This window comes from Diadema setosum, chromosome 8 (genome assembly GCF_964275005.1).
Source record: "Diadema setosum chromosome 8, eeDiaSeto1, whole genome shotgun sequence".
Lineage (NCBI taxonomy): Eukaryota > Metazoa > Echinodermata > Echinoidea > Diadematoida > Diadematidae > Diadema > Diadema setosum.
In genome coordinates, this window is record NC_092692.1 from 25,358,989 (window position 1) to 25,365,063 (window position 6,075).

Here is a 6,075-nt window from a genome sequence, read left to right on the forward strand (position 1 = left end):
AGGCATGGACAATTAATGTACTCCTAACGAAAACCATAAACTTTTATTATGGGAAGAAAGAAAATTTGTTCTGATTAAAATCAGTTGCAGGAGAGCAATAGATATTCAAAATTTTAGTACACTGAAACAAATGACAAACTGTGAATGTTTTTGTGAAGTTTTTGAAGGATTTCACTTTCACTATTGTGAAAGGTCGTTATTCCTAAGGTTTGTCAATCCAAAAATGAAGTAAGTTTTGTCATTACGAGGGTTTGTAAATCCAAACATAGAAATCTTACTTTGTTTCCCCAAAGATTTGTCAATCGGAAAATGAAATAAGGACCGTTAATGCGAAAGTGGAAAAAAGAAGGTGAATATACTAACAAACCTTTAGATTTACAAACCTTATACTGTTTTAGCCATGAGGCTAATGAGCCTTGTTGATAACAAACTTTGTTCATTTCAGATTAACAAGCCTTTGGAATATGAATCTTTATTTCATTTTTGGATTAAAGATCCTTGGGAATAACAAACCATATTTCACTTTTGGCATTACAAACTTTCAGAATAACAAGCCTTCAGAATAAACCTTATTTCATTTTTGGATTAACAAACCATTGGAATAATAGACCTTTGAAATAATGATCTGTAACCTAATCCTAAACTATCCCTATGTGTTTTCAAACAAAGTATTAGCATTCTACAACAATATAGGCCTACACATGGTTTGCATGTTTACATCACTGTACTCTATTTGTTCAATTAAAACTAAATTCATATAACAAAGAATACTGCTGATCCTAAGGACTTCGTTATAATGGGAGTGCACTCTATAGTGAATGTGTTTGAGCAGTTAAAGACAGTTAAAGTAGCTATTCATACAGAACCATTGTACAAGCAGTAGATGTCACTGAGATAGCAGTTATTGTTCAGTATGACTGCCCTCCAATATTTCTTGTGGTCATGCATTTCATCATAAACATATTAGAAAGTTATTATTTTCAAATTCAGTACTAGCTTTTACATACAAGTGTACCAACTTGTTTAGGAAATTTACACAACCTAATGTGATTCACTTGAAATCACTGGTTAGGGTTTTGATGTTTCGTGTATTGAATTGAAGTTGTAGTCTCCATGCCTTAAAAAAGCATGTAGATAAAGTTATCAAGTTATCAAGTTTCTTAGGTGACATATTTTATATTTCTCCCAAATACAGAGCTGCAACAATTTTTTTTTCAGCATCATAGATAGCTGTTGATGCATATTTTTGTCGAGTGCTAAACAAGAATATAGCCATCCTCAAAAGAGAGATGTTTGAAATCAGAGCAGCTGCATTAAAGCAACAACCTTGTTGAAAAATAAAGAAGATGCTGCTTATGGACAATCAAAATATCCAATTTGGTCATTGATTATGATATGTGTGTTGGCAAGGAAATCCTCATGTTCTTTGCTCATAAAGCTAAAAGAAATTTTCCTGTCAGTCTACAGGGGGAATAGACTTTCAGTGTCATGGACTGGCTGCAAGCACAAGCACACTCTTTCCTAGACATAACTTGTATGGAATCAATAAAAAAAGTTGGCTCTCCAGACCAAAAAAAAAAGAAAAGAATTGATGACATGTTTACTGAAATATATTTGGAGATCACTGTCACATTCCCAAGTTAGCTCTTTTGTTAGCCCCATAGGATGCCATATTAGATGGATCTTGACAACTACATTTGTAGCTGTGCGATTTTTGCCGTAATTCATTCATCTGGCTTTCAGTTCTTTGATCTGACATGAAATACAACAGTAACACATGCTCCTTGACTCAAAAGTGATTTAAGTGCAATAAATGAGGCATGGTTTGATCAATGTAAAATAACATATGTATTGTAATTGCTTGTGATATATCGGGCTGCTGCAAAGTTTTCCCAGCAATTACATCATATGTTAAGAATAAAAGAAGCATTGGCCAACAGGGAAGAAGAGAAAGATAAGGTTCAAACTATCCAAGTCTAATCTTCTTATCTTTCAAATCAGATATAAGTTCTACATTGTATGCTTTTTGTCAGGTAGTGTAAAATGATTAAAGAAGTACATATGATTCTACATTGTTTTAGTAAATGTTATGAACAATTATGTGATGTGATTATGTATTCTATGTTGCATTTTTTTTTTCAACCTGATTTGATGAGAGTGGTTCATTGTCAGTGAATGTTACAAAATATTACTGTTGGTGAATATTCCCTCAGTACTCAAGGAAAATGTTAAAGATATCCAGAGGCATTTCAGTATCAGCAGATAATCCTCACACAGGGTCATAATGTCATAGTTTTAAAATACACGCAACTATATAAGTACAATATGATATACAAATGATACCGATATATATTGATTTTTTTTTTTTATGATTGCTTGCCTTCTGCAATTGCTAATGTGATGGATTTTATTTATTTATTATTTTTTGGATTGTTTGGATATGTAAGTGTAAATTTTAAAATATTAACTAAGAGTGATAGCACCCAAATTCTTTTTATACAAAACATTGTCAGTTAATATCAGTCAAATATGAAGTGGTCATCAATAAATTACCCATACTGGAATCCTGTATGTCAACTCTAAATGAGCAATCTGTTTTATCTCACTGCAACATCTCAATATGACAAGTTCTTGTCTCCCCCCCTCCCCCCCCCCCAAAAAAAAAAAAATGAAATAAAATAAAATAAAAAAATACCACTGTTATAAAGTGAATATATGAGCTACCCAGTACTTTGTGTATCTTGCATGATACATGTATCACAGAATGAGATGCCCACAAAATGTCATCAAGGTACAGTAGTGATCTACTGTAAAACCAGAAAGTTTACTATAACAGATCTAGGGCTGGCCCTCTTTGGGCTGGGACCAAATTGGATGCCGGTTTTCACATTTTGATTTTATTTTTGAAAAGATGTCAAATTTTCAACACATTTGACAGATATTGTCGCCAGTGTGACGGAATACAAATGTATATTGTTGGACACCATGCTCCCCACCCCACCCCCTCCCCCCCCCCCCCAGTTTGTCATTTAGTTCTTCCTAGGTAAACATTTGCAAGAATGTGTGGAAGGTGAACTTACAATGCTTAGGTGAGCGATAGACCAACTGAATGGTATTTGGGGTTTTTTGTGTGGGTTTTTTTTTTTTTTATGCCTCCGCCACGAAGTGGTGCCGGAGGCATTATGTTTTCGGGTTGTCCATCCGTCCGTCCGTCCGTCCGTAATGAATTTTGTGGACAAGGTAACTATCAAAACCTGTTGAGGTATCCTAATGAAACTTGGCATGTATGTGTATTAGGGGGTGAAGTTGTGCCAATCAAGTTTTGGGTGCACATGCTCAAGGTCAAAGGTCAAAAGGTCAAGGTCAAATACATAAAATTTCACTATTTCCACCATATCTATTGAATGCCTGAAGATATTTTCTTGAAACTTAGTGTATACATGTATTACCCAATTAAGATTCTGTGGTGAAAGTTTGGGTCATGAGGTCAAAGGTCAAAGGTCAAAAGGTCAAGTAAAAATATTGAAACTTCTTTTTTTTCTCCATACCTTGGAAAATTGTTCAAGGTATCTTCATGGAACATAGTATATACATATACTGACTAGAAGTGATTATCTAGAGAATGCAGGGTTCATGGGGTCAAAGGTCAGGGGTCAAAGGTCAAGTGCAACACTTCAAAATTTTACTATTTCCCTCCTATCATGTAATGCCAGCAGGGTTATTTTTTTTTTACACTTGGTGTATGCATACATGTGTAACCTAATAGAAATTCTCTGGAAAGTTTTTTTTTTCTTCTTTTTTTTGCCTCAAAGGTCAAAATGTCAAAGATCAAGTGAAAGTGCTGAACTAACTTTTTCCTCCATATCTCGGAAGTGGCTCAAGTTATCTTGAAACTTATACATATTATGCATGTTCTACCTGAAAGTGATTATCTTATGAATTTTAGGGTCAAGGGCCAGATGAAAATGGTAACAATTTACTATTCAATTCAGAAATTGCACTTTTTCTCCACACCTGTACCTTGAATATTACTCAATGCCTAAATGTATGAATGGGTCAAAGTCGAGTTAAAGTCCTTAAATCCCTAGATACATGCTCTCCTATTCATCCAATTAAACCTAGGTCAAGGAAGGTGAACATTCAACACATTTGTGACAAACTTGTCATTTCAATATTTTGCCAATTTTGTGAAAATGTAATCACACATTGTCCACATGTACTATCTAGACCTATTGGGAAAATCATGCATTATGGCGGAGGCATACCAGTCGTCAAAGCGACATTTCTGGGTTTTTTTGTTTTTTGTTTTTATTTTTATGCCTGCGCCACGAAGTGTTGCCGGAGGCATTATGTTTTTGGGTTGGACTTTTTTTTTTTTGTTGTTGACAAAATTAACTTTTATCCAGTTCATATTCCAATTAGATGAATCTTAATATCAGCATTTTGTTTTTGGCTTGTCCATCCATCTGTCTGTCCTTCCGTCCATCCATCTATAATCATCAGTTTTGTGTACAGCATAACCTCAAAACCTTAGAGGTATCCTAATGAAACTTGGCATATGTATGTATGAGTGGATAAGGTTTTGCCCAGCAACTTTTGGGTGCACACACTGAAGGTCAAAGGTCAAGGTCAAATTCTTAAAATTTCACTATTTCCCCCCATATCCATGCAATGCCAGAAGGTATTTTCTTGAAACCAAGTGTTTTATGCAACTTATTACCAGATAAAGATTCAGTAGGGATAGTTTTGGGCCATGAGGTCAAAGTTCAAGTGAAAAGGCTAAAATTTCACTTTTTTCTCTTCATATCTTGGAAATGCTCAAGGTATTTTCATGAAACTTAGTACCGTACTGGGGTATACTGTTTCCTTAGTACTATATACTGCCTGACAATAATTCTCTTGGGAATTTGGGAGTCATGGGGTCAAGGGTCAAAAGGTCAAGGGTCAAAGGTCAGGTTAAAAAGCTAAAATTGGACTATTGCTGAAATTATACTTTTTCTCCATATACATTGGAGATTACTCAATGTATAATCAAACTAGGTATATACATGCATCACTGCACAATGATTCTGTACAGGCAAAGATTTTTGACCATGGGATCAAAGGTCAAGTGAAATTTTAAAATGTCACATTTTCCCCATATTCTAAAAATAGTTTCAAAATATTGTCATGAAAATGTGGTTATTTGTACAATTGTGGGTCGTGGGGTCAAAGGGCAAGGGCCAAAGGTGTAATGAAAATGCTCAAATTCTCAAAAGCTATCCATCCAATGAACCTAGTTCAAAGGAAGTAAATACCACATTTGTGACAAACAATACATGTCATTTCATTTATTTGCCAATTGTGTGAAACTATTGTCTCAAATTGTCAAGACATTGGGAGATATGTCCGTGCGATATTGCGGAGGCATACCAGTCGCCTTAGTGACATTTCTAGTTGTGTATGTGTGTGTGTGTGTTTTAGTTTGTTTCTTTTTTCTGTAATGAATTCTCCTTTGATTTTTTTGTACGGATTTTTATCATTGTATTTCCTTATTCTATTTGACTTCATTGTTTTCGTTAAAATTACTCTCTTTGTTGGGATCAATTGAGGCGTACGAATGCCTAATTCTTAGGACCAAAGATTATTATCAAACGAGTTTTCAGTAAAAGGCAAATCAACTGGTAAAATTTCGAAAACGAAAATTGTGTCTTATTTGGGATTCTTTCTCCTTTTTTTTTTTTTCTTTTACTTGATGAGATTACCGACGAAGAAATGTGTTTCATTTTACAATTGATTACGCGACACTTTCAAGCCCGATATATCCATCTGATTTACGAGAGGTAAATCTACAGCTTGTGTCAAAGGTCAAAAACGTGTCACTGACCTGTCACGCGAGAGTCTCGTCGTTGTGATTTTTCTCCAACACGCGGTATAAGTTATGACTAAGTCCCGTGTCATGGGGATCTCGATCGCGAGCCTCCAGTGAATAAAAAATATGATTGATAGCTTCGTGATAACAAAGCGCACGCCCTCGGTCCCTGTCTGAATACTCCAGCAGACTTACGGAGTATAGGGAGATGAGAGGAGTAGTGG